We start from the raw sequence: 26,038 nt of genomic DNA on the forward strand, positions 1-26,038 counted from the left end.
AACACTGCCAATATCCCTCCAATCTCAACAAAGGCACACATCAGAACACCATCAAATGATGGTTTATAGTTCCATATCTGAACCAATCAGAAAATTGTCTCGCAAAGCAAATCATGGTAAATGTTGAATTCTGATTTACTTACACATGTTTTCATGCTCAGCTTGCCCCAGCAATCAAAGTCTTAACTACCTCATTAGCTAAGATCCTTACATAAAATACCTTGAAGTGAAGGGAGATGTACATATTAAATTTGATGGCATGCAAGAGATATATTAATGACCAAATGTGTCAAAGTGCCAAGGAGAATTTAAATAAAAAGATGTGCCCACTTTAAGGCTTCTTTTCCATGCTTCTGAGCAAGTGCATGCCAGGACATTCACTTCCTGAACTGGGACACATTTAAAGGCTACATAAGGTACTTTTAGAAAGAAGAGCAAGTCAAGATGCACAGGAGGCTAGAATTTGAGGAACACAGTTCCCAGAGAATTGCAGAAAGTTAGACACAGATTAGGCCATAGCTATAGAGAAACTTAAAAGGATGAGAATTTTAAAATTTGAGACATGATGAACTGGACTTTATGATACTTATGATAAAGGCAGAGATTTTAATACGCTCAAGTTTACGAAGAATAAGATGGAAAGCATTAAAATACTAGATTCTCGAGGTAACAAAAGCATGGACAAGACAGACCTAAATAAAAGAAAGATGGTTAAAATGTTAATGAGGTAGGACTTAAAAGTATTTCTCCAAAGTCTGTGTACCAAAAATAATTGGTTAGTCTGTGTCAATAACTGAATGACACCTGAATCTTTTGAGAGGTCTCTTATCCCAGGTGCTCAGCAGGCATCATCTGGAAAAGACCCTTCCCTCAGGCAGAGAACACTAGGTGATTGAAAAATGACAAAACACAGTCAGTGGCTGCAAGAGCATGATTTTACAACATCCCAGTTAGTTCAAATTTATTTTCTAAATCAACAAGACAGCCTCTGATGGAAGGAAATGTACACATTTGTTATATTATGATGCAAAAACCAATGCTTACTAAAAGTATTTGTTGCACCCTGTTTTATATCACTGAGTCAACTATTTGGTAGCATAGGCACACTTGCAAACACCAGATACTCAAATTACTTTCAGGAAAGAAATTGTGTGGCAGGACATCAAGTCTAAACACTGAGAAAAAGTGCAGTCATTGACGATTTATATTGGCGTTTACTGAACTAAGTATATAAAGAAGCCCTGCACGATAAAAAGTAGAATTGCCTCTGGGGATTCCACTATTCTCATGTTTAGGAGAGGAAAATACAAAGCCATGAGTGCGCTACATCACACAGAGGCAACACCCAACTGTCATGCATTTTAAAATACCATTTTGCAATTGGCTTCTCAATTTTAATAATTACTACCACATCTTCCCAAAGCACTATCATTGCATCCAGGATAATCTTAAATATTAAAAATATTTACAAATAACTGATTACTTTTATTCTTGTTGCTATTTTCATAATAATCAGTATCAATAACACATTGGAGGGAACTGACAAACTATGCAATTCTTTAATTTATTTCCAAGTTTTGAAATAGCTAAAGTTAAAATGTAACACCCCAAAGGTCAAATGCAAATTGTATACACGATTGTTTGACTGCTCTAGAAATGGCACCCTGATCCCACCTCAGGCGACTCTCTGTGTGGAGTTTGCACATTCTCCCCATGTCTGCGTGGGTTTCCTCCGGATGCTCCGGTTTCCTCCCAGAATCCAAAAATGTGCAGGTTAGGGGAATTGGCCAGGCTCAATTGCCAGAAGTGTTAGATGAAGGGGTAAATGTAGGGAAATGGGTCTGGGTGGGTTGCGCTTCGGCGGGTCGGTGTGGACTTGTTGGGCCAAAGGGCCTGTTTCCACACTGTAAGTAATCTAAACAGCATTAATAAATAATCAAAGGGCACATTAGATTAGATTACTTACAGTGTGGAAACCGGCCCTGCGGCCCAACAAGTCCACACCGACCCGCCGAAGCGCCACCCACCCATACCCCTTACCTAACACTACAGGCAATTTAGCATGGCCAATTCACCTGACCCGCACATCTTTGGACTGTGGGAAGAAACCGGAGCACCCAGAGGAAACCCACGCAGACACGGGGAGAATGTGCAAACTCCACACAGTCAGTCGCCTGAGGCGGGAATCGAACTCAGGTCCCTTGTGCTGTGAGGCAGCAGTGCTAACCACTGCGCCACCGTGCCGCCGTTTAAATTCCAGATTTTTATTGAATTCATATTCCAACATCTGCCATGGCAGGACTTGAACCCAGATCCCCTCAACATTACCTAAGTTTCTGGATTAACAGTCTAGCGATAATACCACTAGGCTATTGGTTCCCCCTCATGTATGTGCAGGTGAGAGAATGAGTGAGGAAAAAGAATATATTAGTATTTGATTTGTAAGGAAACTAGTATAATCATTTTAAACATGCATAAACATCTATAAAATATGCTTATAATATTAATACTGGGGCCTAACAAACAAGTTGATCACTACTATGCTATGACTGTTAAAACATTATAGTGTATACATATAGTATGTTATGCAATTATTGAAATAAGGCAGACAATATTCAAATATTTCTACAATAAAATCAAAATATTTTTGCTTATCCATAAATCAATCTGAACATAAACAGCATCATTTTGATTCTACCACTAAATTCGCATGTCTTTGTCCAGAATTAGCATAATTCACAATCTATAATGCCATAAAATCAAAACAATTAACTCCTAACCGAACACCCATTTGAAATATATCACAAGAACAAATAGATATCGATTGTCATTTATAGTTGTTTTGATCCTAATGTAACAAAAATTAAAACTGTACACGTCAAAATGAACTGATAGACAAAATTAGGTTCCATTACGAACAATCGAAAAGTAATGCAGCAAAGTCAGGCCAGACATGGTGAGTTTCAGTCCCAGATAGAGGTTTTTCTCTGCGATTTATTGTTGGGGGTGGGAAAGTAACAACATTCCAAGGTAAGAAATAGGAACCGTCGTCGCCCATTCGGCCCTAGGAGTCTGCTGCGACTTCACCATGTTGAAGTATTAGATGTGGAAAAAACGTTTTTTTTCCCCCTAAAAATAGGATTGGCACCTTTTGTAATAAAGCTAGACCACGAAAGTGGAATTGCGAATGTTTAATGTAATATACGTAGTGTTAACTCATCAATAATTCAACTTAATCCGGAACAAAAAAGGTTCTACTGAGCTGCAAAGTCAACCGAAATGAAAAGAAGGGAGTTATTTACGAAGTTAGCAGTCGGGCTGAGGCTGAGGTTGAGGCTGAGGCTGAGGCTGAGGCTGCTGTTCCTCCCCCAGCCGCAGCCTCTGCTGCTATTCCCGGGGAGACGCGCCGTCTCAGCTCCAACACACTCCCACTGTTTGTCTTCACAGGCTCGCCCAAAATTATTTATTTTCTAGGTGTGGAAAACAACATCAACCGACCTTAAACAGGACTGCTTACGTGTGACCTTCCCCGCCGGCTACCTCCGACCCTCAAGTCCGCTACCGTGTCCTTCACTTTCGATTTTCTTCTTTAAACCCCGTTTCCAGCCGCTGATCGACACCGTTGACCCTTCACCTCCTTCCCAGCCTCGCTCCCAACAGGTCGCTGAGACTGCCGGGATAGCTGATAGGTCCTCCGGCTGTCTCGCCCTCGCTCGACCAGGAGAAAGGAGGAGTTGTTGCAAGTTGCGCCCTCTGCAGGAAATACTAGTGTTGGAACCCAGGGTTTTGACCAACTGAGAATATTTAAATACTGTATTAATCTCTGCCTCCAGTCACATGTTTCATACAAGGCCAGAAGCCATGTGATTTTTTTTGTCTTTTTAATTCATAATATACTTTATTCATGCAAAATATCGTTATACAGATTGTCACAATTGCAGTTCGGTCCTGTACAGTAGTATGTCAAGGAAATAAACAAACCTTAAAGTTTGACTCTATCCAAACAAACCAAAGGCATTTCTTACTTGAGCAAGACTATACCTACATGTATTTGAGGCATCAGAAGGGTCTGATAACCCTTTAACTCAGACCTCAGACAATGGGCCTTGGCAGCAGCTGCCCCAAGCTTTAGCACATTCCTCAGCACGTAGTCCTTGACTTTGGAATGGGCCAGTCTGCAACATTCGGTCAGGTTCAACTTTGTTCTGGAAGACCTGAAAGCTTTGGGCACACCAGAGAACATCTTTCACGAAGTTGATGGTCCTCCAGGCTCAGTTGATGTTTGTTTCATTGTTTCAGTTCTCAGAGAACAGGTCATAGAATGCAGAGTCCTGCGTCGCAGACCTGCTCGGAACAAACCTCAAAAAAAACTTAATGTTTCTCCAGACTTCCTTTGCAAGGGAACATTACAGAAAGATGAGCAGGTCAGGTGAATTGGCCATGATAAATTGCCCACAGTGTTAGGTGCATTAGTCAGGGTTAAATATAGGGTAGGGGAATGGGTTTGTGTTGGTTTCTCTTCGGAGGGGCAGTGTGGACCTGTTGGGTCGAAGGGCCGGTTTCTACACTGTAGAGAATCTAATCAAAAAAAGAGATATGTGGCAGTCTCAAACTACAGCACTTTCTGTTTTTAATTTAGGATTTCCGGTATCTGTAACATTCTTTATGTCAATTAGTGAATAAGTAATTGGAAATAGGAACACTATTATACTTATATTGTCACCCTTCCCAATGTTAAAGGAAAGATCTCTGACCGTTACAGGTGAATCCCACGCTATCTGGACAACTGAGCCAATAAAAAACACTGAAATGACCCCGTTGAAGTAGACAGGCAGAGACTGGAAGAACACAGCAAACCAGGCAGCATCAGGAGGTACAGATGTCAATGTTTCAGGTATAATCCTTCCTTAGGACTGGGGGTAGGTGTAGGGGGAATCTGCAGATAAAGGCGGAGGTGGGGGCAGGGTGGTGAAGTGGGGATAGGTGAAGACAGGTAGAGGTGCAACCTGGTTGGTCAATGGGTGGAATGAATCCGGTTTGTGGCAGGGAAGTGTGAAAGGGAGGAGGAGGGCCTGAGAAGGGAGCTTATTTGAAATTGCAGAACTCAATGTTGAGTCCTCTGGGCTGTAGGCTGCTCAGGCAGAAGATGAGGTGTTGTTCCTCCAATTTGTGGTATGAAATTGGAGTGAATCAGAACAATAGATCAAAGAGACAGGATAACATTGTTAACCTGACAAAAATCTTCCCCCTGACTAACTGAGAATTTTCAGCATTTTTTGTTCCAAGAATGATATCATAAATAGGCAGGTAAACGATCCAAGCTGATTATTCATGAACATAATGCTAGTAATTCTACATTGCACCTATTCACATGAAAATGATCTATCACAAACACACTTGGAATTGAGTTAAATAGAGGCAACTTCACTTATATTGCAAAATTCAAAAATAGACACCTTATGTCACCTCAACCATTCAGTTCCTCGTTGGAAGACTAAACAACTGCAAGTTGCTTTCATATCCATACCTGTAGACAGCAAGAATTGTTAGACAATGATCAGAAATAACCACTTCATTGAATGCTGCATAAAGTAAGTGCTAAAGTAAATTCAAGTGGCCATATTACTGCCTTGATTGATCAAATTTAGGACATTTATGTTCTGTATAACACAGTTTTAAATTTGCAGTGTATAACAATTCATCCATTGATGAATATTTTTACCCAGCCATGCAGCATGCTGAAAAATACATTTACCAACTGAACCAACAACAAAGGATGGCTAAGTTCTGAAGTTCTGCAAACAGCAAATAAGTTTCCCTTAGTATTTTAATATCTAAGTTCACATTTGCTATTTCTGTAAAACAAACTCACTGTTTATCACAAATGTCAAAATTCCCAATGTAGAGTTTAATTGGATAACATTTAAATAACAAAGTAGGAACTTTATTAATACAGTTTTTAACATGTACCGACATCATGGTGCACCAAACACACATAAAACTGAACTACCTTTTACACTAAACATTAATTCAATATAATTTCTTCTGAATCATTGGGGTGTGAAATGAAACTGAATCTGCTTTAGGCACAGCTTTCCCTTGAAACATTTTTCTTCTATTTCTACCTGGTCTTTGACAGATCTTATTACTTCTCACTGCTATTGTTGTGCTTCAATTCTCTTTGGCAATTTCTCTCTTGGTACCAGTGAATTGGCAATTTTTCCCTTGGTACCCAGTGAAGAAACAGGATTAGTATAAAAAAGCAAATGAGGCTTCAGAAAAGAGTTACAAGAATGTTGCCTGGGTTGGAGGGTTTGAGCTGTAAGGAGAGGCTGAATAAGCTGGGGCTGTTTTCCCTGGAGCATCGAAGGCTGAGTGCTGACCATATAGCGTTTGTAAAATTATGAAGGGCATGGATAGGGTAAATAGACAAGGTCTTTTCCCTGGGATGGGAGAATCCAGAACTAGAGGGTATAGGGTTAAGGTGAAAGAGGAAAGATTTAAAAGGGACTGAAGGAGCATTTTTTTCACGCAAAGAGTAGTGCAAGTATGGAATGTGCTGTCAGCGGAAGTGGTGGAGCATGGAAAATTGCAACTTTTTTTTGATTAGATTAGATTAGATTCCCAACAGTGTGATTTAAAAGGTATCTGAATGGTTATATGAATAAGAAGGGTATAGAAGGATATCAGCCAAGTTCTGGCAAATGGGACTAGGTTAATTTAGGATACCTGGTCAGCGTGGATGGAGTTGGACAGAAGGGTCTGTTTCCTTGCTGTCCTTTTCTATGACTCTATCCTGGCCTCAACCCCCATGCACCTCTTTTTCAGTCACGCTCTGCTTACCACTGAGGAAGAGCAGCTGAGACCCTCAGAGGAAGCACCATCAAGGCATTCACCCCCTCCCTCTATCAGTGCAGAGACTTCTACTTAATGGATATTGGATCTAAAATAGACTTGGGGTCACAGTCTGATAAACACCACATTGCCAATGGCCATTGCCAAAGGATGAAATAGTTGAGCTTTCTGACAGAGCACTGTTGGAAATCAGGACCCTGTTGAATCCTAATGAGCTTGTGGATGTGGTCATTTGTGATCTGATGGAGATGCAGAAACAATGAATGGAATATCTGCCAGCAGTACTAGAGATCTGTGCAGACAGCAATGAAGAGCAGAGAGATTGCCTACATTCTGTCTGTTGTCATGGCTCCAGCATACAAACTCATGGCTGCCTATACGGACTGGATGCTGACCAAATCCAGCAGAGTAGTGAGTATCTGCTAAATATGCAGTTGGTGCTAAGCAAGAGAAGGTTTTGACATTCCACCAGGTTCCCCATCCACTCAAGGAATGAACAAATTACCATTTTATTTCTTTTTTTTAATTCAATTTGAGGTTGTGGATATTGCTGGCTGGCCAGCACTTATTGTCCAATCCTAGTTGCCCTTGAGAAGGTGGAGGTGATTGTATCAAAAGGAGGAGGTGTGACTGACAGACAGATAATCAAGAAGTCTCTCCCAGGACACTCCAGAGGTCTGTTGCCCCACAACCTTCTGTCAGGAACCCAAACACATCTATCAGCTCAGTCCAAGGACAATGTGCTTGCACCCATGATGAGACCTCCAGCAGGCCAAAGTCCCCTATGTTCAGGACCACCACAGCATGATCACCCAACTCATCTATGGCAAGGTGGAAGCCAGCACAGCTGCGACTGCCAGGGGAGCACACAAATGTAGTGGTTGAAACAAAAGTTGAAAGATTATTGACTGCGTTTTGGGTGTGAACATTCTGTATTTCTATGTAAATAAATGCACCATATGTTGCAACATCATTTGGTCTCATGCAATATATACCTTTAATACTTTTGCATTCCTTTCTAGAATGTCTTGAGGGTCCATGATTACCTTAGATGCTCAAATGCTCTTAAAGTGCAGGGTTGCAAATATCACTGACACTCTCATGTACAAATATCAACTGGGAACTGTATTGCAACAGTCAATAAGCAAGATGTGGCCCCAATGCATATTGGTGACAGAGGTATATTCCTTACAAACTGGTTGGTTTTGTTTTGATTTGATTTGATTTATTATTGTCACATGTACCAAGATGCAGTGAAAAATATTGTTTTGCATACTAAACAGACAAATCATACCTTCCATAGTTCATCAGGCAGAATAGAGCAGAATGCAGAATATAGTGTTACAACTACAGAGAAGGTGCAGAAAAAGAAAAACTCTGATATGTGAGTTGGTTCATAAATCTGATAACAGTGGGGAAGAAGCTGTACTTAAATCTGTTGCTACATGTTTTCCAACTTCTGTATCTTCTGTCCAATGGAAGAGGGTGGAATAGATAACAACTGGAGTGGGAAGGGTCTTTGATTATGTTGGCTACTTTCCCAAGTCAGTGGGAAGTGTAGACAGAGTCAATCGAAGAAAGGCTGTTTTTTGTGGTGGACTGTGCTGTGTTCACAACTGTCTGTAATTTCTTGCAGTCTTGGTCTGTGTCTGTGTCTGTGTCTTAAAGCACATGTTAGCCCACAGACTCCATCCAGATGCTACAGTCATCATCTGAATGGGATTTTATTGGTGTAATGTAAAGGAAACATAAAAAATTACAATGTATGACAAGCAGAGCAACTCAAAGTTGTACTTGTTGAGATCATACCTAGAGTATTGTCTGCAGTTTTGATCTTCTTATCAGAAGGTGGATATGGTTTCTACAGAGGTTTAAGACACTGATTCCTGGATTGACAGGTCTGACATTTGAGAAAACATGAATTGGTTAAGATTATATTGGCTGGAGTTCAAAGAATAAGGAGAGATCTCATCAAAATCCATACACTTCTAACAGGACTAAGTAGGGTAGATGCAGGAAGGATATTCCCAATGGCAGAGGAGTCCAGAACCAGGATACAAGTAAACACATTAAGACTAAGATGAGGAGAAATTCTTTTCACCCTAATTGTGGTGAGTTTGTGAAATTTGCTATATCAGAAAGCAGTCAAAACCAAAAATATTCTATAATTTTAAGAAGGAGTTGGATGTGGCACTTGAAGCTAAAGAGTTTTGTAATGACTCAGGAAACCTGACTGGAAAGGAATGTCATTTTGAATACCAAAATAGAGGCACTCATGGCATACATAGGATAGACCCAGCTCATGATAGACAGTTTTGCAGATCCATCACTAGATCTGCTTTACAACAAAATAATTCATTCATTCAAAAATATTATTACACACAACTGAATGGGTTTCCCACCACCAAATCACCATGATCATTAACCAGCACCAATAAATCATCCATGTAGTCAATTAAAAATTTATTTGCAAAAGCTCATTACAGGCTTTACTAACCATCAAAGATGAGAGAGGGATAAGAATAATAGAAGGGGCTAAATCAAAATGGAGTTGGAATGGGAACTAAAGAACTGTATGACTCACAGTGCCCATCTCCCTTTCTAAAGGACTCTGAACGAGCTTTATAGGTACTTTTAATCAAACTGTTCTGAGATCTCATTACACACCTCAGGAGCAGGTGGGATTTGAACCCAGACCTCCTAGATCAGAGGTAGAAACACTACTACTGCATCACAAGAACCTTATTGGATCCATTTTTTTTTCTTTTATATAGGTAAGTGCTATTGCACACATCCAAATAACATTCACATCACCAAATCACTGTTTTTTGTTTTTAAACTATTACCCACCACCAGTAATTATCTGTGCAGCCAATTAGAAATGTATATGCAAAACCCATTATGGTAATGTGAACCAACAAAGTGAGAGGGGGAATAGGAAGAGTGAGAAAGAGTTAAACGAAAATGGAGTTGGATGGGAAAATAAAGCACTGTTACCCTGTGGTGCCACTTCTCTCAAAGGGCATCAACAGTATTGATGGACACCACGTGCTCCCTCTCCAATTACACCCGGGTATGAACAAAACTGCAGAAGAAGGTCAGACAGTCAGCAGGTATGACCCCCCTCCACAGCCTCCTGCCTAAACCTGTTTATAGCCAGCCTGGCCAGGCCCAGGATAAGATCCATGAGAAGGTCCTCCAATCTGCTCACACCCATCCCCACTGGATGTCCAAACGTCAGGATCGTCGGGCTGAAGAGCAACCAAAACCACAACAAAAGATTTTTAAGATAACTAAAAAGGGAATGCACTGCAAAATAAATAGTTTGGCATGAATCTGCTTTTTTCTTACCTATTTGGTAATGTTATCACACACAACTAAGCATGTTTTTCTCTTCACCAAATCACCAGGATTTTTTTGTTTTTAACTATTAGCCACCACCAATAAATCATCCATGAAGCCAATTGAATATTTACATACAAAGCCCATTACAAGCAATGCAAACCATCAGAAGATGTGGGTCTGATAGGGAGGGGGGGAAGAGAGCTAAATCAAAATGGAGTTGGATGAGAATATAAAGCACTTTATCCCAAAGGTGCCTACCTCTCTCTAAAGGTCACATGGATATTGATGGACACCATGTGCGCCCTCCCCAAAGGCACCCAGATACGAACATAACCATGGAAGAAGGGAGGGCAGTTAGTAGAAATGATCCCCTCTACAGCTTGCTGCCTGCACCTGTTAATAGCCAACTTGGCTTGGCCCAGGAGCAGGCGCATGGATTTTAATTATTTTCTCCTTTTCCTCTAGATTTGCTTTATTTTACAAAATGTTTTATTTCCAGAAGTGCTATCATACACAACTGAATGGTTTTTCTTCCAGGACTAAATCACAGTGACTTGCTTTTTACTATTAACCATCACCAATAAAACACCCGTGTAACCAATTAGACTTCTTTTTTATTCATTAAGGATATGAGGGCATTGCTAGCTTGATCAGCATCTATTACTCATTCCTCATTGGCCAGAAAGCAGTTAAGAATCAACCACATTATTGTGGCCCTAGAGGCATATGGAAGCCAAACCAGGCAAGGATGGCAGTTTCCTTCCCTGAAGGATAGTAGTGATTCAGATGGGTTTTTCTGACAATCAGCAATGGATTCACAGTCATCATTAAACTTGTAATTCAAATTTTTTTTAAAAATTATTGAATTCAAGTCCCAACAATTGCCATGGCGGGATTCAACCCCAGGTCCCCAGATCATTAGCCGGGTCGCTGGATTAACTGTCCAATTATAATACAACTAGGCCATCACCTCTTAAAGGAAAAAATGAGGGCTGGAGATCAGAGCTTAAAAATGTGTTGCTGGAAAAGCGCAGCAGGTCAGGCAGCATCCAAGGAGCAGGAGAATCGACGTTTCAGGCATAAGCCCTTCTTATGCCTGAAACGTCGATTCTCCTGTTCCTTTGATGCTGCCTGACCTGCTGCGCTTTTCCAGCAACATATTTTTAAGCATCACTTCCCAAAGCCCATTTATGCCAATGCAAGCCATCAAAGTGATTGAGGGTTGGGAGGGCGAGAAGGGAATGGATCTGCTTTGTTTTATTTTATTTTGAAATGTTATGACATAACTCTGAAGAAAGTGGGACTTGAACCCAATCCACCTGGTTCAGAGGTAGGGACACTACCACTGCCTCACAAGAGTCCTCTTGGATCTGCATTTTTTTTAATATCTAGAAGAGCGATCACATACAATCAAATAACTTTCCCACCACCAAATCACTGTGACATTTTGTTATTAATTATTAACCACCAACCATGTAATTATCCATGTAGCCAATTAGATGTTTACTTGCAAAGCCCATTATAGGTAATGCAAACCATTAAAGTGAGGGGCGGAGTAGCAAAAGCAGGAAGGGACTAAATCAAAATGGAGTTCATGGGCGAATGGATCTGCTTCATATATTTTTTTTTTGCACCTGGAATTATATCACACACAACTGAGCAACTTTACCACCACCAAATCACTGTGATTTTTGTTTTGTTTTTAACTATTAACCACCCACAAATATTTACAAGCTAAGCTCATCATGGGCATTGCGAACCATCAAAGGTGAGGGGGTGTTAGGTAAAGGCGGGAAAAGACTAAATCAAAATGGTGTTGGAGGGAGAATGGATCTTTTTAATTTTCTTGTCAACCTGTTCAGAGAAATAATTACACACTTCTGGAGCATGTGGGACTTGAACTCAGGTCTTCTGGTTCAGAGAAAGGGTAGTACTACTGTACCACAAGAGCCATCTTGGTTATTTTTTTCCTGAAAAGGGTTGGTCTGCTTTCTAATTTTTAAAATCTGTTTTCCAATCAACCTGCTCAGTGATGTTATTACACACCTCTGGAACAGAGAGGACTTGAATATGGGCCTCCTGGTCCAGGGGTAGGGACACTATCATTATGCCACAAGAGGATCCCATGGATAGCTCTGTCTCAAAGGGCTCAGGAGATTAATTCCAGCTGGGTAGGCCATTTTCTGTTACCAAGAGATCCCATACTTAATGAGCTCCACAAGGAGATTAATTAAGGATTTCATATGCATCTTGTTTGTGTTTTCACAAGACTAAAGGATAGGGGTAAAAATGGGTAAAAATTGAGTTGAATGATCAGCCATGATCATAATGCATGGCGGAGCAGGCTCAAAGGCTTGAATGGTCTAGCCCTGCTCTATGTTTCTATTTTTCTGTCACAAACAGGGCATAGTGGGTGACACAGTGGCACACAGCACCAGGGACCTGTGTTCAATTCCTGCCTTGGGCGACTGTGTGGAGTTTGCATGTTCTCCCTGTGTCAGTGTGGGTTTTCTCTGGGTGCTCCAGTTTCCTCCCACAATCCAAAAATATGCAGGTTAGGTGAATAGGCTATGCTGAATTGCCCATAGAGTCAGGGGTAAATGTGGAGTAGGGGAATGGGTCTGGGTGGGTTGCTCTTTGGAGGGTCGGTGTGGACTTGTTGGGCCAAAAGGCCTGTTTCCATACTGTAGGGAATCTAATCTAAAATAGCTATTACAATTTCACGTCAACATCGTTTCATGCAAAATCATTAGTTTGATAGACAGAAAATCCGTCATCAGCTTCTCGGGCCTATGCCTTGACCTGCTGCTGCCTTGATTTCGTGAGTATCAGCATTTGCTCTTTCAATATTTGCATCAGACAACTCCTCTTATTAATTTGAGAAGACAAGTAGCTGCTCCATCTCCCCTGCTCTAAGTACTCACCCTAACGTTTGAGTTGGGTTGCATACAGTGTAACAAAAAAATCACTATTCCAGAGACCATGTCGAGTGAGGATTTCAGTGTTCCTCCTGAGTGGTTAAGGCAACAAAGGTCCATATTCAGAAGACCAATTGTCAGTTCAGTGATGGCACAAGTGGATGCATGGGGAGCATTGTAGTGCTGCTCAGCATAAATTTTGAGGTTCCATACTGGAGTCCATACTATGCTTTTTGTGGTGTCCCTCGTCACCCACAAGCCAGCCTAGAGATGCTGCAGTAAAGCAGATACTCAAAGAACCTGGGTGTTGTGTAGAATGTAAACATCATGACAGCTCCCTGATAGCGGGCATACAACTGCAGAAATTGTTACTTGTGGTCACAGATAACCTGGTCATTGTGGGAGTGAAATCCTTTCCTGTTCACAAATCTGGCTGGATGATGTCAGGGAGCTCTGAACAGCACTTGATGACCACTCAGACTTGAGGGAACGCAGCAACTGATGCCAAGCCTGCGGCCTAGGCAGCTTGTCTCTCCATGTCCTTGATGAACTGGACCAAATGAATTTCTTTCCTGTAAATGACATCAGCACAATCACAAATGCATTTGCAGATTGTATATTGGGAGATGCCACTATAGTCCCCAGTTGAGTTTTCAAAAGAGCCAGTGATGAAGAATTTCAGTGCTTCTGTGAGATTCTTCCCCTCAAGCATAGCATTCCTCTCAAATCACAATTGCATCTCTGCTAAAGAGGTGGCATTCTATGTGAAGAATTATCTAGTCATATAAAGTTGACTGCTGCACTGCCTTTAACTAATCTAGAAGATCTGTAATGCCTTCAGTATAAGCTTTCTCTGCTAGCTGGTCAATGACACTGAGGATCCTGGTGTTCCACTCCATGCACTGCTTGCTCATTGGCAGTTGGATTCCCTGAGGCTTGTATCTCTGTATGTTGTTCATTGTTCTTCTCCTTCTTCATTTTTTTAGTCTTATCAATACCAAGACACCTGCTGGGGTCAATGGTTCCAACATCTGGCTTGGAATTGTGATATGTGAAGAAAGAACCGGAAGAAGTTACCCCTCAAGTCCTTTTTAAATCTTTCTCCTCTCACCTTAAATCTATGCCCTCTATTTTTGGACTCCCCCACCCTCGGAAAAGATGATGGCTATACACTGTATCCATGCCCCTCATGGTTTTATAAACCCCCTCAGCCTTCAACACTCAAGGGAAAAAAGCCCTAGCCTATTCAGCCTCTCCCTATTGCTCAATCCTCCCATCTTGGCAATATCCTTGTAAATCTTTTCTGCACCCTCTCGGGTTTAACAACATTCTTCCTGTAGAAGGGTGACCACAACTGAACACAGTATTTTAAAAGAGGCCTCATCAATATCCTGTACAGCTGCAACATAATGTCCCAATTCCTATACTTAATTTTCTGACCAATGAAGGCAAGTGAGCCAAATGCCTTCTTCATCACACTGTCTACCTAGGACTCCACTTTCAAAGAATTATGCACCTACACTCCTAGGTCTCTTTATTCGGCAACACACCCCAGGGCCCTACCATTAACTGTATATCCTGCCTTGACTGGCCTTACCAAAATGTAACACCTCACATTTATCTGAGTTAAACTGCCACTCCTCAGCCCTTTGGCCCATCTGACCAAGGTCCTGTTGTACTCTGAGATAATCTTTTTTATTGTCTACTACACCACCTATTTTGGTGTCATCTGCAAACTTACTAACTGTCCCTCTTATATTCATTTTCTATAAATAGTAAAAAACAGTGGACCCAGCACTGATCCTTTTGGTACACTGCTAGTCACAGGCCTCCAGTTTGAAAAGCAATCCTCTACCATTACACTTTGCCTCCCACCTTCAAGCCAATTGACAAACTTCCCAGATGCCAATCTAACCATACTGACCAGTCTATCATGTGGAACCATGTCAAAAATTTTGCTGACATCCATATAGACAACGTTTATGGCTCTGCCCTCTTCGATCTTCTTTATCGCCTCTTCAAAAACTCAATCAAGTTAGAGAGACACAATTTCCCAGGCTCAAAGTCATGTTCACTATCTGTAATCGTTCTTTCCTTTCCAAATGTATATAAAATCTGTCCCTCAGAATTCCTTCCAACAACTTATCCACCACTGACATAAAGCTCACCGGTCTATAGTTCCACAACCTTTCTTAAATAATGGCACCTCATTTGCCACCCTTCAGTCATCCGGCATCTCACCGCTAGTTGTCAATGATACAATGATCTCAATAAGGGGCTTAGTAATCTTTTGAGAGAAAATGAGGACAGCAGATGTTGGTGATCAGAGTCAAGAGTGTGGTAAAGCACAGCAGGTCAGGCAGCATCCAAGGAGCAGAAGAATTGATGTTTTGGGCATAAGCCCGATGAAGGGTTTATGCCTGAAACGTCAATTTCCCTGATCCTCATATGCTGCCCGACCTGCTGTGCTTTTCCAGCACAACACTCATGGCCCAGTAATCTCTTCCCTAGCTTCCCACAAAATTCTGGGCAACACCTGACCAGATTCCAGGGACTAATCTACCTTTATGTGTTTTAAGATCTCCAGCACGTCCTCTCCTATAACATGAATCCTTTCCAAGACACTACTATTTATTTCCCAAAATTCCTTAGGTTCCATATCCAACTCGGCAGTAAATACTGATGCAAAATATTGATTTAGTATCTCACCCATCTCCTCTGGTTCCACTCATAGACCGCCACATTGATCCTTAAGGGCTCTATTCTCTCCCTAGTTATTCCTTTGACCTTAGTTCACATATAGAATCTTTTTGGGTTCTCCTTAACTCTATCTGTCAAAACTATCTGATGTCCCCTTTTTGCCCTCATGATTTCCTTCTTAAGTACACTTATACCATCCCTCTAGGGATTCACTCGATCCTAGCTGTCTATACTTCTCATATGCTTCCTTCTTTTTCTCAACCAGAGCCTCAATTTCTTAGCCATCCAGCATTCCCTACACCAACCAGCCTTGCCCCTCACATTAATAGGCACTGCTCCTCGGATGCTGCCTGAACTGCTGTGCTCTTCTAGCGTCACTAATCCAGAATCCATGTATAGTAAATGGCAAGTTTGGGCCCTTATCAAATTGCTCTTGTCTTGGGTGAAAGTCAACCTTGCCACACCTTTACATGGAGAGGTCCACTCTCCATAACACAAGGGTGATTTTCCACTTACTGAAAATGTGTTGCTGGAAAAGCGCAGCAGGTCAGGCAGCATCCAAGGAGCAGGAGAATCGACGTTTCGGGCATGAGCCCTTCTTCTCCTCCACTTCCCGCTCCTCCGCCCTTGAACCCCACCCCTCCAATCACCACCAGGACAGAACCCCACTGGTCCTCACCTACCACCCCACCAACCTCCAGATACATCGTATCATCCTTTGTCATTTCCATTACCTCCAAACAGGCCCCACCACCAAGGATATATTTCCCTCCCCTCCCGTATCAGCGTTCCGGAAAGACCATTCCCTCCGCGACTCTCTCGTCAGGTCCACACCCCCCACCAACCCAACCTCCATTCCCCTGCAACCGCAAGAAATGCAAAACTTGCGCCCACACCTCCACCCTCACTTCCCTCAAAGGCCCCAAAGGATCCTTCCATATATGTCACAAATTCACCTTCACCTCCACACACATCATTTACTGCATCCACTGCACCCGATGTGGCCTCCTCTACATTGGGGAGACAAGCCCATCTACTTGCGGAAAGTTTCAGAGAACACCTCTGGGACACCCGTACCAACCAACCCAACCACCCCATGGCTGAACACTTTAACTCCCCCTCCCACTCCGCCAAGGACATGCAGGTCCTCAGCCTCCTCCATTGCCAGACCATGGCAACACGACGCCTGGAGGAAGAGCACCTCATCTTCCACCTAGGAACCCTTCAACCACAAGGGATGAATGCAGATTTCTCCAGCTTCCTCATTTCACCTTATCTCAGTCCCAACCCTAGGAGTCAGCACCACCTTCTTGACCTGCAATCTTCTTCCCAGCCTCTCCGTGCCCCACCCCCTCTCTGACATATCACCCTCACCTTAAACTCCTTCCAACTATCGCATTCCCAACACTCCTCCCCCAAGTCCCTCCTCCCTACCTTTTTATCTTAGCCTGCTTGGCACACCTTCCTCATTCCTGAAGAAGGGCTTAAGCCCAAAACGTCAATTCTCCTGCTCCTTGGATGCTGCCTGGCCTGCTGCGCTTTTCCAGCAACACATTTTTCAGCTGCCATACCACACATCCAGGTAGGTGGTTCAATAGAAAAAAGACTTGATGCAAATTGGTATGTAATCTTTAACTTTGAGTCCTACACTCTCTACCGTCACCCTCTCAAGTACAATTTCTTTCCATCATTTTAGAAGGCCTACTTCTGTCCTGTTCCATTCTATACACTCTGTCCTTCAATAATCTACCTCTTCCCTCCTTTACTATCAGCCTTTTCACTATCTCCTTGGATAGTCTTGCTGCTCCCCCATCTTGTTTCCATTCAGATTGCCACAGCCAGCCTGAATCTTATATTAGCTCTCATTCCCACAGTCTGTTTCACTGTACTTTCTCCCTCTCCAACACACCAACTACTCCATTGCCTTCCCTGCTTTAACATCCAGCTTCCACCCATCTTTGCCACTTTGCTGACTGTCACTCTGCCCTCTGCATCCTAGTTTGTTCCCTCCATTCCTTAGAATGGTTTCCATGCCCCTGACAATCACACCTTTTTGGCTCCATTCCTAATCTTCCTTTCCACACAGCTCACCTCTCTGTCCACCTTTTCTGTTAAACTCCTTTTAAAGTTGATCTCCCTTAAGGTTTATTCCCAATTTAGGTTAATGCAGTTTTTTGACTATTGGAAAAGTGCCAGACCATTCTTGACTTGCCAACCTCACACAAAGTGAATGCCCTCTAAGTACAAATTAATGAGGCATATCTAATTTAGGAAGATTAAATTCTTGGAGTATTGTTTTTAATTTCTGCTCCATAGTAGCCATTGGAAAGATAAAACCATCACTAACTTGAGAAAGAATGCATCAGTGTTTTATCGCATCTTGTACTGAAAAAGTGTTAAAAGTTGATGACTTGTGTTGATGTTGTCATTTATTTTATGATTATTTTAGTTACTCTGAAAACATTTATGTTTTTTTCACCAATATTCAATTTTAGCTAATGTAAATGATACAGCTACTTCAAAAGACCAGAAGAGGGAAAAAAATTAATTCCACACTTAAGTTCAGCCTGTCACTGCTTTCTTGTCCACAATAGACCAAGGTAAATTAAAATGTTGTTTTTAATCTATTTCATACTTTCATCTTGTACTCTTTAGAGTTTTTTTTTATCAAAGAAATAGATGTGAACAGACAGTTAAGCTCATGCAGAATTATGCTACAATGTGGAACTGTCTAAATGAGCTCCTAAGGAATACACTGCGCTAATACATTTTTGAAAAGCTGACTATTTGAATCACCTTTGATATTTTAAAAATGTGAAGCATTTTTAATCATGTTCGGTGGCTGAAATTTCAGGCACTGCTGATTTTTTTTGTGATGTCAAGTGAGTCAACCCCCATGCATTGCTTTATAATTTAGTAGGTTTCCGTTTTCGAGGTTGGCTGGTTTGCTGAAATTAGAAAAGTAGGCAAAATCAGAAAACGTTTGTTAATTTTTTTTTCTGATAGTTGTTTTTGGTCAGAAAGAAATCTTAACATATGGGATGTGATACCAAAAGCCTCTAATTTTGTGAAAGTTTATTCACTTTTGTTGCTCAGTTATGAATCAATCATAGAAAAACGTAAATTAAGAATTGAATGAGGTAGCTCAGCTTCTTGAGCCTGCTCTGCCGTTTAGTATTATCATGGTTGTTTTTTTTACAGAATCAAATCAATTTTCGTCTTTGCCTGTCTTAGCCTTGATTCTCTTGTAGTCTGAACATATTTAATGTCTCAACCTCCACGACTGATTGGGGGTTGAGAATTCCAAAGGCTAACAAACCTCTGAGAGTAGAGATTCCTCCTCCCACATTAAATGTTAAAATCGTACCCCTGATTCTAGATTATCTCATTAAGGGTAAACATATTATCAGCATCAACCCTGTCAAACCCCCTTGTTATCTTACATGTTTTTGTAAAATCACCTCTCATTCTTCTAGACTCAATGGAATTTTTCTGTAACTTTCCTAAATGTGGGGATGAGTATGTTAGGTGGCTAATATGCTATCTCACCAATGTGACCGATCACCCAATCGCACGCCTGTTAGCTCATTACAAACGTATGGCAGCCTGGCTCACTAGATTTGAAGCCTGTAATAGGGCAAAATGCTTGTCCTTGCTCTACATGTCAGCTCATTAGGAGACTTTTGTGACTGTCTTCACAGCTGAAGAATTGGAAGACATCTCAGAAATAGTGGGGAACCAAAGGTGAAATGAGAATGAGAATACAATCAATATCAGTAAAGAAACATTACTTGGCGAAATTAATGGATCTAAAAAAATCCCAACAAATCCCCTGGACCTGATGGCATTCATCTAGGGATTCAAAAGAGGTGGCTGCAGAGATAGTTCATTTGCACCAGTTTGATCTCCCAAACTTTCCTTAATTCTAAAACATTTCCACCAGTTTGGAAAGCAAATATAATAATGTTATCAAGAAAAGAAAACGAAAATAATCAGCAAACTACAGGCAAGTTAGCCCTGACATCAGTCAATATATGATTTAATATATGATTGAGTATTGTAAATTATATCAAAGCTATAGATGGAGATGGAGAAAAGAGAGGAACTTGGTGAAATTACAATCATGAGGGAAAGATTACTGAGCAAACAGCTGGAGCTGTGGGCTCACTACTCCTTATATCTTGAGCGACTTCATCTTGAGGTAGGAGATGTGTTGGTTAGGGTTGTTCAAAATGTTCTAAATTCTAGAAAAGCACCATCAGGCAGGAAAATTACAAATATAACTCTCCTATTCAACAAGTGATGGAGACAGAAAATAGAAAACTATAGACCAGTTAACTTGACATCTAGGGAGAAAGCGTTTGAATCGATAATGGCACTTGGAAAAATTCAAGCTAATCAGGAAGAGTCAGAATGGGTTTGTGAAAAGGAAATCATGTTTATCCAATCCAGTAAAATTCTTTGAAGGAGTAATGTGCACTATGGATATAAGGAAACCTGTCAATATACGATACTTAGATGCCAAGAATGTATTTGTCAAGGTGCCAGTTAAATTGGTTATTGTGCAAAGTAGGAGCTCATGGTGTACTGGTTATCATACTAGCACGAACAGAAGCTGACAGAAATATCTTTTTTCTGTTTGGCAGGACACAATGGATGGTGTTCCATAAGGCTATGTGTTGGGACCTCCTCTTATCGCCCCCTTGACCACGACCCCACCTCCCACCACCAAACCATCATCTCCCAGACCATCCAGGACCTCATCACCTCAGGGGATCTCCCATCCACCGCCTCCAACCTCATAGTCCCACAACCCCGCACCGCCCGTTTCTACCTCCTGCCCAAAATCCACAAACCTGCCTGCCCCGGCCGACCCATTGTCTCAGCCTGCTCCTGCCCCACCGAACTCATCTCCCAATACCTCGACACGGTCCTGTCCCCTTTAGTCCAAGAACTCCCCACCTACGTTCGGGACACCACCCACGCCCTCCACCTCCTCCAGGATTTTCACTTCCCCGGTCCCCAACGCCTTATTTTCACTATGGACATCCAGTCCCTGTACACCTCCATCCCCCATCACGAAGGACTCAAAGCCCTCCGCTTCTTCCTTTCCCGCCGCACCAACCAGTACCCTTCCACTGACACCCTCCTTCGACTGACTGAACTGGTCCTCACCCTGAATAACTTCTCTTTTCAATCCTCCCACTTCCTCCAAACTAAAGGAGTTGCCATGGGCACCCGCATGGGCCCCAGCTATGCCTGCCTCTTCGTAGGATATGTGGAACAGTCCATCTTCCGCAACTACACTGGCACCACCCCCCACCTTTTCCTCCGCTACATCGATGACTGTATCGGCGCTGCCTCGTGCTCCCACGAGGAGGTTGAACAGTTCATCAACTTTACTAACACCTTCCATCCCGACCTGAAATTCATCTGGACTGTCTCAGACTCCTCCCTCCCCTTCCTAGACCTTTCCATTTCTATCTCGGGCGACCGACTCAACACAGACATCTATTATAAACCGACTGACTCCCACAGCTACCTGGACTACACCTCCTCCCACCCTGCCCCCTGTAAAAACGCCATCCCATATTCCCAATTCCTTCGTCTCCGCCGCATCTGCTCCCAGGAGGACCAATTCCAACACCGCACAGCCCAGATGGCCTCCTTCTTCAAGGACCGCAGATTCCCCCCAGACGTGATCGACGATGCCCTCCACCGCATCTCCTCCACTTCCCGCTCCTCCGCCCTTGAGCCCCGCTCCTCCAACCGCCACCAAGACAGAACCCCACTGGTTCTCACCTACCACCCCACCAACCTGCGCATACAACGTATTATCCGCCGCCATTTCCGCCACCTCCAAACGGACCCCACCACCAAGGATATATTTCCCTCCCCTCCCCTATCAGCGTTCCGCAAGGACCACTCCCTTCGTGACTCCCTTGTCAGATCCACACCCCCCACCAACCCAACCTCCACCCCCGGCACCTTCCCCTGCAACCGCAGGAAATGTAAAACTTGCGCCCACACCTCCTCACTCACTTCCCTCCAAGGCCCCAAGGGATCCTTCCATATCCGCCACAAGTTCACCTGTACCTCCACACACATCATCTATTGCATCCGCTGCACCCGATGTGGCCTCCTCTATATTGGTGAGACAGGCCGCTTACTTGCGGAACGCTTCAGAGAACACCTCTGGGCCGCCCGAACCAACCAACCCAATCACCCCGTGGCTCAACACTTTAACTCCCCCTCCCACTCCACCGAGGACATGCAGGTCCTTGGACTCCTCCACCGGCAGAACACAACTACACGACGGCTGGAGGAGGAGCGCCTCATCTTCCGCCTGGGAACCCTCCAACCACAAGGTATGAATTCAGATTTCTCCAGCTTCCTCATTTCCCCTCCCCCCACCTTGTCTCAGTCGGTTCCCTCAACTCAGCACCGCTCTCCTAACCTGCAATCCTCTTCCTGACCTCTCCGCCCCCACCCCACTCCGGCCTATCACCCTCACCTTGACCTCCTTCCACCTATCCCACCTCCATCGCCCCTCCCCCTAGTCCCTCCTCCCTACCTTTTATCTCAGCCTGCTTGGCTCTCTCTCTTATTCCTGATGAAGGGCTTATGCTCGAAACGTCAAATTCTCTATTCCTGAGATGCTGCCTGGCCTGCTGTGCTTTGACCAGCAACACATTTGCAGCCTCAACTTTTCACAACTTATATCAATGATTTAAAGAAGATGCTCCAGAATCAACTGCTGTTTGTGGAAGAGAGTTCCAAACTTCTACCACCTTTTCTGTGCAGTGCTTCATAACATCTTGCTGGAATGAACTGACCCTAATTTTTAGACTATACCTCCAGATTTAAAATCCCCACAAGTGGAAATAGTTTATCTTTATTTACCCTGTCTTTTCCTATTAATATCTTGAGGACTTCAATCAGATCACCTTACCCTTCTAAATTCTAGAGAAACAGGCCTAACTTGTACAATTTCTCCTCATGACTTAACCCCTGTATTGTAAGTAGCTAATAGATTCTTTAAGATCTGATCAAAATTATTACAAGAAACCATGTGCACTTTGATATAAAACAAATTATCAGCTTAATCTACTTTGGATATATGCAAACTAATGAGTAAATATATTCACTTTAACTAGTTTAGATATATTCAACAGCGAGTCTCACTGACTTCTGCCTGTTGGGGTTCCTGGGTGACAGCTGACACTTGGACCTCGATCTCAGGCTCCATGGCACCAGTCTCACGAACCCCATTCCAATAGCAAAAGGCTCATTCACCATTTTGTAGTATTTTCAGTACTTTTCCAGACATTCCATTGTGTGAAAAACATCTCCAGGTGGCTCTATGTTAACTATGCGAGAAAATAGTTCCCACAGGCAATCAAGGTTATGCAGTTACCTCCCAGCCAAAACAGTTTGTCTTTTTTTCCCACTAGACCTGTTTTTCCTGTACTTTGCTTCAATTGTTCATTGTCATGTCCAATTAACCCTTAATGGTCTGGTTTGAGAATGTCATTTTTAAGCCTAACATTACAACCCCTGAAGTCCAGGTATCATTCTTGTAAACCTGTGTTGCATTCCCTCCAAGGCAAATATATCCTGCTAAGATGTAGTGCCCAGATCTGCTCACAGTAGTCCAAGTGGGTCTAACCAGGCTTAGACCCTCATTCCTGATGAAGGACTCCTGCCCAAAACCTCGATTTTCTTGCTCCTTTTCCAGTACCACTTTAATCCTAAACAGGGTCTTATATAGCTGCAGCATAGCATGTCCTTGTATTCCCCTCCTCTAGTTATATAGGTCACAATTTCATTAGCCGCCTTGATTATTTTCTGCACTTGGTTGTGATATTTTAGAGATCGATGCACCTGAACTCCCAAGTCTCTTTGGACACTCACTGTATTAACTAAAAAGTACCCAGGTCTATTTTTTTTGCTCCAAAATGGATACCTTATGTTTGCTTACATTTCTGTCATTGTTTTGTCTATTCCAGTAGTCTATCAACATTCCTTTGTAATTTCATACTATCACCTGCTCCATCTATAATGCTGCCTAACTTTGTGTCATCAGCATATTTGGATATATGACATTCTATGCCATTATCCAAGTCATTAATAAATAATGTGAATAATTGAGGGTCTAACACAGATCCCTGTGGGACACCACTGGTCACATCCTGCCAAATTGAGTACCTACCTATTTTCCCTATTTTCTGTCACCTGCTACTCAATCAATTTCCCAGCCGTGTCAGTAATCTGTCTTCAGTTCAGTGGGCTCCTACCTTAGTTAACTGTCTCTTATGTGGGTCTTTAGCAAATGTCTTCCAGAAGTTCATTTGAAGTATATCCATTGACATTTCCCTGTCCACTACCTTAGGGACCTCTTCATAAAGTTTAATGAAGTTAGTCAGGCATGACCTATCTGTCATTAATCCATGCTGGCTCCCTGATTAACTGAAAATTTTCAAGGTATTGAGTTACTCAATCTTTGATTGAGGGTGTAACACTACAGAAGTTAGGCTCATTAGTCTGTAATTTGCTAGTTTTCCTCTTTCACCCTTCTTAACAAATGGAGATGCGCAATTTTCCAATCTAAGGGGATGAATCCCGTATTTAGAGAACTCTGAAAGATTATAGTTAGGGCATAGGTTGGACAGACTAGGTTTGCTTTCATTGGATTTTAGAATATTAAAGGATGACTTGATTGAAGTATATAAGACTATCGTTCTTGACAAGGTGGATGTAGAGATGATGTTTCCTCATGTGCACGAGTCAGGAGACAGTTAGGGTGAAAGGAAAGGATCGTGGGCGTAGGGAATGCCAGATGACTCGAGAAATTGAGGGTTTGGTTAAGAAAAAGAAGGAACCATATGTCAGATATAGACAGGATAGATCAAGTGAATCCATAGAAGAGTACAAAAGCAGAAGGAGTACACTTAAAAGGGAAATCAGGACGGCAGAAAGGAGATATGAGATTAATTTGGCAAGTAGGGTTAAGGAGAATCCAAAAGCTTTTTACAAATACATTAAGGACAAAAGGGTAACTAAGGAGAGAATAGAGCCCCTCAAAAGATGTCTTGAAACACATAAAAGTGGATAAATCCCCAGGATCTGATTAGGCATACCCTAGAACTCTATGGGAAGCTAGGGAAGTGATTGCTGGGCCCCTTGTTGAGATATTTGTATCATCGATATTCACAGGTGAGGTACTGGAAGACTGGTGGTTGGCTAATGTGTTGCCATTGTTTAAGAAAGGTGGTAAGGACAAGGCAGGGAAAATAGACCGGTGAGCCTGATGTCAGTAGTGGGCAAGTTGTTGGAAAGAATCCTAAGGGCCAGGATGTACATGTATTTGGAAAGCAAGGACTAATTAGAAATAGTCAACATGGCTTTGTGCATAGGAAATCATGTCTCATGACTTGATTGAGTTTTTTGAAGAAGTAACAAAGAGGATTGATGAGGACAGAGTGGTAGACATGATTTATATGGACTTCTATAAGGCGTTTGACAAGGTTCCCCATTGGAAACTGATTGGCAAAGTTAGATCTCAAGGAATACAGGGAGAACTAGTCATTTTGATGCAGAACTGGCTCAAAGCTAGAAGACAGAGGGTGGTGGTGGAGGTTGTTTTTCAGACTGGAAGCCTGTGACCAGTGGAGTGTCACAAGGATTGGTGCTGGGTCCACTACGTTTTGTCATTTATAAATATGATTTGGAAATGAACATAGGAGGTATAGTTAATAAGTTTGCAGATGACACCAAAATTGGAGGTATAGCGAAGAAGGTTACGTCGGATCACAACAAGAGCTTGATTAGATGAGATAATGGAGTGAGGAGTGGTAGATGGACTTGAATTTCGTTAAATGTGAGGTGCTGCATTTTGGGAAAGCATACCTTAGCAGGACTTATGCACTGAATGGTGAGGTCCCAGGGAGTGTTGCTGAATAAAGAGACATGGGAGTGCAGGTTCATTGCTCCTTGAAAGTAGAGTCACAGGTAGATAGGATAATGAAGAAGGCATTTGGTATAGTGTCATAGATGCATAGAGATGTACAGGACAGAAACAGACCATTCCGGCCAATCCGTCCATGCCGATCAGATAGCCTAACCCAATCTAGTCCCATTTGCCAGCACTTGGCCAAACCCATCCTATTCATTTACCCATCCAGATGCCTTTTAAATGTTGCAATCATACCAGCCTCCAC

The 26,038-nt window shown here is 42.4% G+C and overlaps 1 protein-coding gene across 8 annotated transcripts in view; it reads right to left on the bottom strand.

The window, feature by feature from the left end:
* Positions 1-23,108, bottom strand: part of LOC132819067 (guanine nucleotide-binding protein G(I)/G(S)/G(O) subunit gamma-12) — a 136,424-nt gene extending 113,316 nt beyond the window's left edge. For 5 of the 8 annotated variants that reach the window (XM_060830400.1, XM_060830393.1, XM_060830394.1 and 2 more), the window contains exon 1: positions 3,499-3,647. The gene's annotated coding sequence lies outside the window, so the exon portion shown is untranslated. Of the gene's footprint in view, positions 1-3,498; positions 3,648-23,007 lie in introns of those variants that run through there. The other 3 variants (XM_060830398.1, XM_060830397.1, XM_060830399.1) reach the window with 1 other exon arrangement.
* Positions 23,109-26,038: the final 2,930 nt, after the last annotated feature.

This window comes from Hemiscyllium ocellatum, chromosome 9, assembly GCF_020745735.1.
Source record: "Hemiscyllium ocellatum isolate sHemOce1 chromosome 9, sHemOce1.pat.X.cur, whole genome shotgun sequence".
NCBI classification, from domain to species: domain Eukaryota; kingdom Metazoa; phylum Chordata; class Chondrichthyes; order Orectolobiformes; family Hemiscylliidae; genus Hemiscyllium; species Hemiscyllium ocellatum.